The sequence below is a fragment of the Macrotis lagotis genome, chromosome 8, assembly GCF_037893015.1.
Source record: "Macrotis lagotis isolate mMagLag1 chromosome 8, bilby.v1.9.chrom.fasta, whole genome shotgun sequence".
Classification (NCBI taxonomy): domain Eukaryota; kingdom Metazoa; phylum Chordata; class Mammalia; order Peramelemorphia; family Peramelidae; genus Macrotis; species Macrotis lagotis.
In genome coordinates this window covers 194,915,747-194,930,516 of record NC_133665.1, presented here as the reverse complement: position 1 = coordinate 194,930,516, position 14,770 = coordinate 194,915,747, and the positions used below count along the sequence as shown (strand labels likewise).

At 45.4% G+C, this 14,770-nt stretch overlaps 1 pseudogene; it reads left to right on the top strand.

Annotated features, from left to right (window-relative positions):
• Positions 1-2,557: 2,557 nt before the first annotated feature.
• LOC141496692 (cytochrome c, somatic pseudogene) lies at positions 2,558-7,594 on the top strand (annotated as a pseudogene).
• Positions 7,595-14,770: the final 7,176 nt, after the last annotated feature.

Below are 14,770 nucleotides of genomic sequence, written 5' to 3'. Positions count from 1 at the left end.
CGCAACTCTAAGAAGCACCCAGCTTTGATGAATTCTCAGAAACCTCCTGAGTCCTCGGGGACTCACAGAGACATCTATTCTCCTCTTGGTAGAGTGAGGACAACAGTGAAGGCACGTACCTTCCTGTAGGTGTGGAGAATGTGTGGGAGAGCTTTGCTTCAACAAAATTTGGGGTGTGATTTGTTCAGATGTTGGGGAGAGGACACAGAGAAAGGGGAAGCTAAGGTGGGACTTTTCCAAAAGCTGTGGTCTTAATGCCAGTGATGCTCAGATGGGATCAAAGAACACCCAGCATTGTTGGGGAATGGGAACTCTTAATATTCATCCAGTCCAATCCTCTCATTTCACATAAAGGTCCTGAAAAAATGGGGGGGGGGATTTGTTCAAGATTATCCATCTAGAAAATGGCAGAGCCATAGCTGGAACCCCTTGATACCCAGGTCACTTTAATAACAGCCCTGATTATTCGAGGTTAGGGAGAAGCAGTTTAGAAAATGTGTGAAGACACTGACACCTACTCAGGCAATGATGCAGGAACCAGTCTTGCTGTGACAGGTGGAAACTAAGACTGCCGGGTACGAATGACTCAGGGAGACCAGGTGCCCCCAAAACAAGCTCCAATTCTTCGCCATTTCTGTTATTGTTCTTCCCTCCTTCCAATCACCCAATTGGCAGTGTGGCCAGGGAATGAACAGATGCTTGTAGATCAAAAGCAACAAGTGACAGTAACCTTGTGTCACCCTTCATAGATGCCAAGGCATCCAGGATACCCTGAACAGCGAGGACAGAACTCTGGGGAGCAGGGCTTGACTATGTCATTTTACTAGAAAGAACTACAGGACATGTTTTTCCATTCACAGGAATAAAAATAGCTGCCAATAAGTGATGGATGCAGAATGAGACATGGATTTTTTGGGGCATAGTAAATGTGAAAATTCATTTAATTTGACTATACATATCTCTTATGAGGGTTTTTGCTTCTCTATTTTTTCCCTTGGAGAAGAGAAGGTGGGAGGGAAAGAAAACATTTTTATTGTTTGAAAAAAAGAAAATTGAATTTTAAAATTTAACCAAAGTTTAACCTACATGTTACTACACCACGCCTCATTGTGTTCACAGGACTTCACAGACATGTCATGAGCTTAGGAGTTAATAAAGTAGAAGCCAGGAAAAGAAGAACAGTGGGGCGGCTAGGTGGGGCAGTGGAAAGAGCACCTGCCCTGGAGTCAGGAGCACCTGAGTTCAAATCTGACCTCAGACACTTAATAATGACCTAGCTGTGTGGCCTTGGGCAAGCCACTTAACCCCATTTGCCTTGCAAAAACCTTAAAAAAAAGAACAGTGTATGTTTGATAGTTTTAAGATTTCAAAGTCCTTCATGAATATGAGCTCGTTTGGGCCACATAACCCTGTGATAGAGGCACCATGATTATCCCCATTTTACAGAGGAGCAAACCAAAGCTCAGAGTCTTCATATGACTTGCCTCCGTCAGGGATGGCTACAGTGGCAATAGGGATTAGAGGTTCAACTCAAACTGAGACTTCTGACTCCAGTCCAGTCTGACTCAGTTCAGCAATCTGTTCATTATCCCACATTCACTCCCTCACACAGAAGATTCATTTCTCAGAGCAATCTGTGCAATTGGCCCCACTGCCTCATTCAACACACACACATCAGGGACCAGCCATGTTTTCTCTTCCCAGATGGAGCTTCAAGATGGTACACTCATCTTCCCCTGCCCATTCCCTATGCTGGTTGGCACGGGACCATCTGAAAAATCTCCCCCAATTGACTCCCCTGTGTCTGCTGGCCTGAAGGAACATTTGGGAGGAAATTGGAGCTTTCTAAATTAAGCCCTGAGACAATGAGCCTCTGATTAGAGAGACCTCTGGCCAGGCACTAGTGAAAGGCAATAGCAACCTATGAACTAGGCCCTACGACCCAAGCACTTGTCTAGGACAGAGAAGTAGTGAAAAATGAGGATGACAAATGTGTATCTAAGATCCATATTCTGCAGAAAATAGAGTGGCTCAGGGGAGGATTGCAAGGTAAGCCCTCTCCCTCCCCCACCCTTAGCCAGCCTCTGGGCTTTGGATCAGACCTGGCACCACCCCAGGACTAGGCAACCCCTTCCCAGCCAGGCTAGAAAGGTCAAACTGGAAGAAGTCTTTCTCTACAAAGTCTCCTGTGGAGATGGGAGATAAGATTCTGCCTGCTGGTCGCTTCAGAGACAGACAGTCATGAGAAACAAGCCCACTGGTTCAAGAGCCTTGGTCAATAGCAGAAGACAATCTACAGCCCCTGGAGGTAACAGACTGACCACAAGCTGTCTCTGGGATGTGGCTGCTCCTTGATGGAAACCACTATTTCCCATGAACTCTGTTAAGGCTCCATTAGCTTTCTCTGGCCCATAACCTTTTTTCTCTTCATCAACATTGACTAATCATGTGTTTGTGAGGGGGGAGAAAGGGAAAGGATGACCAGTCACTGGATGATATCATAAAGTCCCCTGATTTTCTGGGTGGGAGCAATGAGGCAGAGAAAGCTCCCAGAGCCTTCCTCGAATAGGCCCAGTGGAAACAGAGCTCAGCTAGGCATCAGGTCACCTTTGTTCCAATCTGATTCTGCCTCATGCTGCCCATGTGAGAGGCCTTCACCATCCTGGGCTTCTGTGCCCTCTCCTGTAAAATGGGCCAGCCCATCTTTGAGACCCCCTTTCAACTCTGAGTATCAAAAGGGAATCACCTCAGATGTAAGGGCAGGATTACTCAGACATCTCATGGCTAACTTTGGGGATGAGTTGAGGGTAAGACTCAACAAATGCATGGGCTTGAACAGAGACAGACCTTTTCTGTTCAAAAGGATACATGGGAGAGATCAGCTCTCCAGGATCCTCCAATGAAGCTGCTGCTGTTACACTCTACAAGTGGAGAACAATGGAGGGACAAGCCCCTGGGTGCCTGGTTGAAGCCATAGGGAACCCTGAGGGGAAGCTGGGAGACAGCAGGTGCCAGGTGAGCTCAACCAGTACCACCCTGCCCCCAACTCCCCTCAGACCTTGATGCTGATAGCCCAAGTCCCTGGGAAAGGGAGCCTCTGTAAGAATCAGTCTTCCCAGCTAATGTCCTTGACCATGGGCCCAGGAAGCCACTCCTGGGGAGATGCAGCTTGGACCCTGCCCCTGCAGAAGACCCACAAAGGAAGTTCCTGCCACCAACATTCTCTGAACATTAAATGATTCAACACTATAGACAGTCCAAAAGAAGAGACCGGACCTTTGCTTTGCTGCTGGTCCTTGGACATCAGGGCACTTTCCATTTGGCTTGCAGTTGACACCTCCCACCTGTGCTATCACCCCCAATTCGATGGAAAGCCCATGTGAATTGAGAATGATCCTACTTTTTAATTGCCTCCTTAGCTGGCCTAAGGTCCAGCATCTTGCTCATTATAGGTGCTTAATACTTATTTGTTCATTCCTTCATTCATTGCCACTCACAAACATGGGATGCCCTTCCAAAACAAGCTCTCTTTTGTAAGGGAACACACATGTGTCTATGTGTAACCTTAGCCCCAAAGCCCATTGGCATGGGTGCCCTCCTCATGGTGGGGGGGGGGGGAGGAGCTCTTCCCTTTTCCAGCTCCAGGAACTTCCCATGCTCTCTCCTCATTCAAATAGCTTCAGGGTCTGCAGCCATTCCAGAACTTCTGGCTTCCCCCCTTCAAGAGGGAAGATGCTGAAGTCAACCAAGACCCTGAAGACAGGAAGAAGCCACCAGGAGAAGATTTGGGTCTGTCCCCAGCTCACTACACTCAAGTTTTCAAGGACCTTCCCCTTGAGGAGATCCAGGAGGCTCCCTCTTAGCTGAACTGGGGGATCTTCCTCCCAATGAGAGAGCTTCCTCCTCTGTAGTGTCCACCATTTATTCTCCCAGACAGACCTTTTCTGATTGTGTTTGCCCATTGACTGGAAGAATGGGTTTCTTGGCACTCTGCTCCATGGGCATTCATGGTGGACTGCATTCCCCTTCCCCATTTTTCTGCTTCCTTTTCATGCATTGCCTCCCGCTTTGGATTGGAAGCTCCTTGAGGGCAGAAATTATCTTACTCTTATTATTTATATCAGTGCCTGGAATTCAGTAGGTGCTTAATAGATGTGGATAGGATTGGTTTGGAACTGGCATTCAGAGGGAAGGGGTGAGCTACAGGTAAAAAGTTTGGTGTCCTCCTGTTTACCCCTGGGAAGGCTGCATCCATCAGAACTTAACTTGAACCTGAAAACCATCCTCCCTGACCACTCCCATTTGAGGTAGTGGATAATTCTAGCCCTATAGCCCCTCTGTCTTAGGAGAACCAAAGTGTGATCTCTCCCCCTGGCCTCCTACTGCCCCACCCCAAAGGAATTAAAGTCTCCCTTCTAGAAAGTTGGGGGCAGAAGAGACTGGAGTTGTCTGCTCTGCTTCCCTTTCACCCCCATGCTAGACCCAAGGATAGCTCTTATCACATGGGGACCCTCACTACATATGTATTTATGTATTTAAGGCAGTTGGTAGCAAGCTGGCTTTAGATCCAAGAGGACCTGTGTTCAAATCCTGCCTCTGTCACATCATTGCTGTTCAACCTGACCCTTGACTACAAGCCTCTCAGCTGTAGAGAAGGTGTGGCTTCCACTGGGAGAGAGAGCTTCCTCTTCCATGAGTTTCCTAATATAGTGAAGTCACAGTTCCAGCTTCTGTTATATATATAATGTGCAGGTGTTTATACACTGAGGAAATGTCATTTATAGGTCACATGACTTATACTAACCAGAATTATTAGGGGAAGGGAAACAACAGTCAAGCAAATGACCAGGATTATTCTCATTTTACAGAAAAGGAAACTGAGACAGAAAGAGGATGGGCAAGAGTCCCACTTGGTGAATGTTGGATATGAGCCTCAACCCTCCTGCCTCTGACACAAATCCAGTGAACACTCTCCTACCCTACACTGCCCCTTCCATGGCTACATGAGCTGTTTGACCTTCGTTTTCCAAAGGTACCATGACATCAGGAAGGTGATGCCATAGCATCTGTGTGAATTGGATTTAAATGAGGCAGGGCTGTGTAAGATCACCACGTTCATTCTCTCCTCCAGAGCCATGTGGGTCCAGTGGCCAGATATTGATCAGGACAGTTGGAAAGGACCCTGGATGCAATGGGAGACCTTGGCTCTTTAAGCTAAGGTCTTTCCTGGGTCTCAGTTTTTCTGAAACAAAAACCATTCATTGATTAAAGTTAGGTAAGAAATGAGGCAGAGAATGACCTCTTTTACCTAGTCAAAAAACAAAATCATTCTGGGAGGAGAAGACCCTCAGAGTTTTTAGCCAAAACAGAAATTACTGTGGGAGTGCTAATCATGTAAGAGTAGCTTTGGTGTTAGGCATTTCTTTCACATCCAAAAATGAGATGTAGGGAAATATGTTTCTCGGGATCTCATGGAACTCACTGGGGAACAGTGGGGTGTCTGCCATTATTAACTCAGTCCTGCCCCAATACTCTCACAACTTTGGCCAAAGAAGATAATCTCATCATGATTCTAGGAGTTAATGACTGAATGAATACATGCATGCATTATGAGAAGCAGTAATTGAGTCCTGCTGAGGGCTAAGAATACAAATACAAAAGTTAGATGGTTTCTACCCTTCTAGAGTTTACATTCTAATAGTAGAGACAGCCCATGTTGGGAAGTGGTCACCAAGGAAAAGGGCACAAGAAAAAGAAAGCCATTAAACACCTTGTTTACAAGAGATAATGGTGGTTGATGACAATTCCCAGAGATGGAGAGAGATTGGTAAGGAGGCAATGGGAGGGACATGGGGGAGGGGGGACAGGGGCTGGGGTGAAGTTGAGTCAGCACAGTCCCAGAGAGTGGCCCAACAACAATCCAGCTCCTCCCAGGAATGGCCAAGACAAGTCATCTCTCATCAAGATCTTTTTTATGGTTTATTTTTTTCCCTTGCTATTCTTTTCTCTAGTAGAACATGCTTCTCACCCTGATGGGAAGGGGGGTTGGTCAGGATCCCCACCCTGTACTATCTATTTTGTTCCAACCCATATTTCTCACTCCTGACAGTGTACTCTCCCTAATGTATGTCTGACCATTTCCTTTACTTGCACTGATTCCTCATTTACCAAACAAAATAAAAAACTCTTTCACTTAACATTCAGGTTCCCCAGAATCTTGCCTCAAACTATTGCAGGGTACAGTAGAATCTCCATTTCCAAATAACCTGCTTTATGTACACTTCACTGGATGAATTTTTTTTGCAAAATTTGTCTTGGAGGACAAACAAAAATTCACAGTACAAACATTGTGTTTGGACTGGTACAGCTCATGACGGGATGAGGCTCGACTAGGGCAATGGTTTGTTTTGTGTTTTCCTATGTCAAACAGGTTGGTATACTATCCCATCGGTCTCATGCAGCATTGCCCCTTCACGAATGCAACATCGTTCACTCTGGCAGTGCCATTACAAGTATTTTGCATTCCTTCGATAGTACTTTGCCTAAAAGAGGGTGGTAATGCCTGTCATCTACATCACTTGTACAATGGTCCCAATGAAAAAGAAGGTAGAAAAGGAAGGTGCAAAGAAGGAGACCATTAGATTGGAAATGAAAAAAGAAATCATTGAGAAGCGTGATTGTGCGGGATGTGGTGTGCGTGAGACCAGCCTTTCACAGTTTTATAAGTGGTCTACACCTACAATCTGCACCATTTTGAAGAAGAAGGGTGAACTGATGGATCCACATGAGGAACAACAGTGTGAGGTTGCAGAGTATATCTCATCTGAGGGGGAGGTTGAGAGGTTAGATCAAGTGAGATTAGGGAGGTTTATCACATGTAGAAAAAAAGTGCAAAGTTTTGTTGAAAAACATCACCCAGGTGAGGCAGCGCCAGGCGCAGCGGGCCGAGCGGGGACTGGGCCGCCATGGGGGACATGGAGAAGGGCAAGAAGATCTTCGTGCAGAAGTGTGCCCGGTGCCACATGGCGGAGAAGGCGGCAAGCACAAGACCGGCCCCAACCTGCACGGGCTGTTCCGCCACAAGACGGGCCAGGCCGCCGGCTTCTCCTACACCGACGCCAACAAGAACAAAGGCATCACCTGGGGAGAGGACATCTTGATGGAGTACCTGGAGAACCCCAAAAAGTACATCCCGGGCACCAAGATGATCTTCGCGGGCATCAAGAAGAAGGGTGAGAGGGCCGACTTGATAGCCTACCTGAAGAAGGCCACCAATGAGTAATGCATGCCTGCTGCCTTATTTGTTGTCAGAAGCAGCCCAGGAGACTCCTTTCCTTTTTGTACGTGTACCATAACGACCCTATTTAATTGGTCTCATCCACCTGAGCATTTCGATCATGAATAGGTGTTCTAATAGAGAAATTATGTAGATGAGGTAGGCTTGGGTTTAGATAAGAAATATCCCTTCTCTCTGTTTCGGTCACAACCAAGCTGTCATACTTGAATGTTTATTTTAAAAGATTTAGGCAACTTTTTTTTTTTAAAGCAAGGGCTAGGTGCCCGTGCCCTGCGTCTTAGAAAAGTTTTAATTAAATCTGGCTTCTTTCACTAAACTATGGGGAAAGCCTACTTAATAATTTCATATGACTTTTACCTGTTACGGGTTTTGGGGGGGTGGGGGAATTGTTCTGGGGGCGGGTTATGCCCCAGCCTGTCCAAAGGCCAGTCCTATTGAATCCATCTTAAGTTCCCTAACTTTGTGCATAAGTAACTTAAATTACAATGATTTCATTAAATACTGCCTTTAACTTGTTGAAAGGCATTTCAGTGTATTGTCTAAGGACTTGAGTAAAGGTCATCCCATCCCTGCTGGAGTTCAGTTGGAGATAGGATCTCCTGACTTGCTAAGTACCTGTTTTGAAGACCTGTTGAATGGAAAGATTACAGACATGTTCTTAGTATGTGAATAGCAGTGGTATATTCACTTGGAGAGTCCAGTTTAGGGATGCACCATTAGTACTACATCTGTAGCCATATTTAAAACTTAATGCACTTGGAGGATTCAGTTGTATGGAGATGTGCCATTAGTGCATCCATGGTCACCCCCAAAACTTGATTCAACAATTAAACATTTGTGAATATAAAAAAATATCACCCAAATAAAGTTGTAGCAAATGAGAACCACGAATATCTTGAACAATAATGCAATGTCACATTTCCGTAACATTCCGGAAAAAAAAGAAAAAGTCAAAAACAAGTTCATTAGATAGATTCCTAGTCAGAAGCGAACATAAAGAAAAAAATCAGTGAGTCAAAATATGAAAGTGATTCTAAAAAAGGAAAAATAAGTGGAGGCGTTGTAGTGTTAGTCTTACTTTTAGTGGAAGTAGCATAGGAGAGAACACTCCCTGATGTTCTCAGGGAAGGAGATTCTCCTTCCAAGCACTAACTCTCCCTCCTCCTCTCTCTTGTCCCATTCACCCCAGTCATGAGTCTTCTCAAAGGGAAAGAACAGGTTAATTTGTTTTACTTTGGGTTATATTGTGTATGAATCATTGCTATTGTATTTCAGGTATATTAGGGACAAAAAAACTTACTTAAAATTATAAATATTTCTATATGAACATTTTTAGGGATGTGGTACTGCTCATCTGACTTTATTTTCTATTGGAAAATTCACTTTGCAATAGAAACAAATTGCATGATGAACAAAATTTCAGAACAAATAAAATTTGCAAACTGAAGTTCAACTGAATTCCCCTGGACTTTCTCCCCATTTCTGGACCCAGTCCCTTTGTTCTTGGGCCTACTGGTCCCAGGATGGACAGGAGCCCTTCATCTGCCAAATAAATCATTCAACCAGAAAAAAAAATCACAAAATGGATTTTTTTTAGTCACAACAAATCATGAAAATATCCATGAAGTCATGAAGAGCACTAAGGGGCCAATGCAAGCAAGGACATGGGTCTCCTGCCCCGATGGCACAGTAATCAGGGACTTCATGAAGGCTAGAAGTTCATTAGAACATGGCCTACCCCCTTTCTGTCCTGGGCTCCAGGAGACAAGCAGAAAAGCCCACCCCTGGCCCTCTAGCAGCCCAGGAGAGCTAAAGGACAGAGAGAAGGGGACTGTGCAGAAGAGAAATGGCTTGGAAGTCACAACTCACCCTGTCTTGAAGCATCACAGCGGGGATCGAATGCTTTGTGACCATGACTAAGATTCTCAAACTTTCCCCTTGGCTCTGTCCATCAGCTAAGAGGCCTCCTTAACTTCCTGGGCTCTAAATTCTGGGTGGATATAACATCTCCCTGAACACTGAACACTGGGCTTGAAGATGGGGCCACCCATTCCCTTCCAGGCATCTCTCACAACCAGCAGGTGCTGGGCACAAAAATGTGGTTAAACATACAAGCAATTCTTCCAGCTAGAATACAAACTATGAGGAAGTGGTGCTAAGCACCATCTCTAACAGCCCCTTAAATACTCTGAACTAATCAGGAGGAAACCAAACATGCTCCACTCCTCTAGGGACATGGCTCTGTCCTTGGAGAATGGGTCCCTGCTGGTTGCACTCTGGAATTAAGAAAGTGCTAGCTGGACCACCAGGCTGCCACTCTTGCAATAGAGGCAAGGGTCAATAGAAGGTCAGGGAGCCCGAGACTCTGAGAGTGGCAAGGTTGCCCAGAGAACACCCAGTTCAGCAGAGCCATGGCATCATGGAGTGATGAGGTGCTCACTCCTTCCAAGGCTTTGGCTCCAGGCTCTTATCTGGGTCCCAGAAATTCCTGTCTTGGCAAAACATAAGGAAGCCTTGACAAGATGGCAAGAACTTGAGTTGGGCTTTTGGAATGAGTGAATGGAAACGAAGAAAGTTGAGGGAGTTAATAAAGGAAGGCAGCAGCCGCAGGCCCAACATCACCCTGCATGGGCAGCCATGGGCCCACCCTTGTCTAGTCTGCTCTGAGATCGAGTCAGCTGCATCTCCTCAGAAGGCATTGCCAGCGGCCTTTTGGTGATGCAGTGGAAATAGGCTGCCTTTGGGGGACTCTTGCAATGACAGATGCATTGGCAGGAGCTGAGGAGCCGACTTCAAAGTGAGTTAGAAAACTAGGCTGCCAGACCTTTTCAGCTGGAAAAAGCAAGGGATTTGCTCCTTCTTACAGAGAGAAACTCAACATTAAAACAACATTGACAGGGGCGGCTAGGTGGCGCAGTGGATAAAGCACCAGCCCTGGAGTCAGGAGGATCTGGGTTCAAATCCGGTCTCAGACACTTAATAATGACCTAGCTGTGTGGCCCTGGGCAAGCCACTTAACCCCATTTGCCTCACAAAAACCCAAAAACAACATTGAAAGCAAATGAAGGAATGCAAGGGAGTGGAGAGAGTGTCTCACTTGCAGTCAGGGGACCACCTAGATTCAAGTCCACTACTGCCACTCAGTAGCTTCAGGGAAAATGATTCGAACTGAAGTGTGAGCTTTTCTTTATGTAATCTCTGTGTATTTGGAAAGTATGGACTGAACAAGATGAAAATTAGTCTCTGAATATATAATAAAAGCTGCCATTCATATTGTATTTTAAGTTTGGCAAAACACAGCATTTGCTTTGGACATCCCCACTTTAGAGATGAGAAAATTGAGGATGAGAGGTCAAATGGCATGCTCAGAGTCACACAGTTAGTAAGAGTCTGAGGAAAGATTCAAATTCAGGTCTTCCTGAGGCCTGGTCCAGCATTTCATCCACAGTACTACCTAGAATCTGGGAGAAGCTGAGTGTGTGACTGATCAATAAAATGAACAGAAGTCAGATGGCCAAGTGGATATAGAGCAGCCTTGTAATGAAGGACCCTTGCCTGGTCATCAGTTCACCTCTAACACAGTGTGGGAAAGTGTATCATGTCTCAGAGCCTCAACAGTTCTAAACTTCTCAAAGGGGCAGAGAAGGGGACAATTAGGGTTGCTAGAAGACGTTCTTCACTGAAAGTTCTCTATTCTGATGAACTCATGGATTCAGATCCCCAAAAGGAAGAAAAGCAAGATAGTCATATAGTCACTCTCTTCCTTCTCTACATATTTACCCTTGTAATGTTTCTTCTTTGACCAACATCACACTATCCACTGGGTTCAGACAAAAAAGGGGGGCATGTTGGGAAGGCTACCAAATTCTATCTTGGAAAACAAAATTATTTTCCGATATAGTCCAAAAAAAGCATTTATTAAGTGTCTACCATGTGCAAGGTGCCATTAAAAGTGCTGAGGACCCCTGAGCCTGGCATAACTCTGGTTTTTAGCATGTGGACAATACAGGGAGAATCTTCGTCTCTTTGGGTTTTCTTAGTCTTTTGTTTTCCTCTGTTCCATTTCAAAAACAACATGATTTTCCCAAGATTGGAAAAACGATTAGTTGGAATTCATTCCTAGCCCCTCCCTCTATAATGGTTTGCTCAGTGCCCACCTGAGCTTGGCAGACCAATCAATCAAGGTGGAAAAAAGATCCATCAGATCCATGATCCTTCTGTCATTCACAGAGCACCTGCCCCTTTGGATCTTAGTGGTTCCTAAAACTTAGTGCTTCTTTCTCTTCTATGATGGATTTCAAAGTCTCCATTGCTTCCTGACTCTTCTGCTTTGCTGTATTTTCAGTTTCTGGGGGCTGAGGTATTTAAAGATTTAATTTACTATTCAGTCACTTGGACCTCACCATGGATCTCATGTCCTGCCTCATTTATTAACAGCTGTATTTTGTAAAGAGTATATTTAAACTGCTTTCTTCCTCATCCAGGCTTTCTATCACTATGCTCTCACCTACCCATCTTGTCTTTTCTCCCCCGATTTTTCTCACTCCCTTCCTCTGCACTAGTCACGCACACCTCCCATCTGCTCCTTTTCTCTGTTTCCCCATTTCCTGTTCTAGACCATCTTATTTTATTTTTCCCAGGACCCTTAACAGCTTCCCACACATAAATTCCAAATTAATCATCCTAAAACACAGCTGTGTCACTTCCCTTCTTGGAGACCTACCATGGCTCCCTATTGCTTCTAAAGTAAAACCCTCATGTTGGTATTTCCAATGCACCTCCCTTTACTCTTTTTTTTTAGGTTTTTGCAAGGCAAATGGGGTTAAGTGGCTTGCCCAAGGCCACACAACTAGGAAATTATTTAGTGTCTGAGACCAAATTTGAACCCAGGTACTCCTGACTCCAGGGCCGGTGCTTTGTCCACTGTGCCACCTAGCCGTCCCCCCTTTTTTTTAGGTTTTTCCCTTTACTATTCCAGATATCCCTTTATCTGCTTAACCTTCCCGCCAAACTGACCAATTAGCTGACCCCCAATTCAACCTTCCAAATCCCCTCAGTGCCTTTGCAATGACTGCCCCCCCATACTGAGCATGTCACCCCTCCTCATGGCCTCCTATTAACCCTTGCTTCCTTCCAGGTTCCAGTCAAGTGACACTTCCTACCAGAAATATTTCCAGTCATATAAACCTAGGGCTCTGTCCCTCCTCAAATTATTCTGTGAACTTGTTTCCACCTACAGGGATTGGAGAATTTTTCTCATCTCTGTATCTCTTGTCCATGGGAGGAACATCACAAATTTCTTTGTTGCATTTGGATATCTGTTACCCTGCTCTCTTTCTTCTTCCTTGTTCTTGTTTACTCTTATGATCTTTCCACTGTTCTCAGAGGACCACTGATGGCAAGCTAAGGATGAAGACATAGCTTCTACCTTCCTATTGGTTGCCACATTTTCCTCTCAAGTGCATTTATTCCTCCTGTGTCTTGGGTGCTGTTCAGCCCAATTAAAGGAAGGAATAATAGCCTACCAGGTGCCTTTCTGATTTAATACTCTTGGTAAACACACTCGATTGGAAGAATGTCCAGAAAGAGGTTCTGAGGGTCCAGGTGACCAACCTGGCTTCTTTCACTATTATATTTACACACGATGACTTTGGGGCTACTTTTATCTAAAGTGAATAATTTTAGTGACAATACTGAACCTAAAGCAGGTGTTCCCCAAGACGACCTCCTCCCTTTCTTTCCACTTAACTCATGAGTTGGTTGGTCTCTCACTGGGCAATAGGGACAGAGGGATGCAATGGTTACAGCATCCAGGGTCTCCCCTGTACATTTCCTAGCAGTGCTAGGGTTCTAAACTCACCAGTCCTGGCCTTTCATGCTCTTTTGCAATCTGTCTTCCTCCTGTGTCATTGTAAAACTGACTTCCAAGGGTCCTCAATGGATTCCCTCCCCCTCCTCACTATCATTTCCTTGAGGGTAGACGCCCCCCCACACACACACATCGGGTCCTTGCCCTGCTGAGCATGAAGAAGTTTGCATATTTCCTCCCAGCACTCTGCATCTCACCCTACTTCCTACCACCCAAAAGGGGCAACCTAAGGAAACCCAAATTCTTGACATCAAAAGTGATTCCATTAGGCCATGAACTCCCAGGCCCTAGTGTCCCTTCTCCTGTCTGGGTGGGCCTCTGACACAGTCAGGTGCTTGAGAAGAGGCTTCTCAGGGAGGGTTTTCCCTCTAGGACCTGGGGAGTCTGCATTTACATCTGAGTTTACTGGTGAATTTGCTCATCTGCCAGTATTCCTCACAAGTCTATACTTGGCTTATGTTTTTACAATGAATTATTAAGTTTTGCAAAATGCCTCCCTTGTGAGATGGAGCGTACAAATATTCTCCTCAGTCTCATATTAAATATGAGGATGCTGAGCCCAGGATTCAGAGCTCCATTGTTGCATCAGAATTTCTATTCTAGGGGCTATATTTTAGCAAGTATATTGTTAAGGGGACCAGAGTGGGGGGAGGACTGGAGAAGATGATATGGGAGAAAGGATAGCATGATGTCCAAGTAAAAGAGGTTGCTGGAAGGAACCTTGGATTGAGAGCCAGAAAACCTGGATTTCAATCCCAACTCTGTCCCTCAACACCTGTGTAACATGTCACTCAACCACCTTGACCTGTCTGCTCACCTGTAAAATGAAGTAATTAGGCTAGATGGTCTCTAAGGCCCCTTCCAACTCTAAATCTAGCTCAGGTTTGCTGGACAAAATGGGGATGTTTCATCTGGAGAAGAAAAGACTCAGGAAAGACCTGAGAGGAACCTTCAAACATTGGAAGAGCCACTGAGTGGCAGAAGAATTTGATGTGCTCTGTTAGGTCTCATAGGGCAAGACCAAGGCCATGGAGGGAGATTGTAAAGAGGCCCTGTTGGCACTCAAAATAAGAAAACATTCCCCTACAATCATAGCTACCCTCTACTGGGATGGCTAGAATGGGTTCCATCAAAGTCTGAGAGTTCAGATTGAATGACCCCCCAACAATCAGAGTGCCCCCTCACTAGAATGGGCCCCCCAAAGTCCAAGAGTCCAGACTGAAGGACCACCTGTTGGGTCCCTCTTCAGGCTCAGGATGATTATGGCTGTCCCCATTGATTCTGAGGATCTCTAAGTTGAAGGCAACTGCCCTTCATGCCTGTCTCACTGTGAAACATCCAAAAACAACCCAAATTGCAAATCCCATTCAGATAGAAAGAATTCCACTGGAGAGCACTGCCATTGCCTAGGTTAAAGGATGGGGTCCCTGACACAGTCCAGTGATGGCTGGAGAGCCATGCTGGGAAGCATTGGTCCTCCATTTGTACTGGACTTGAAAGGTCAATCCCTTTCTGTCCACACCCTTGAGCCCACACATGCCAACCACCAGAAGCACTTAGCATTGTTTTTCCAGTCTCTGAGAGGGCAATGATGAGTCAGCAAG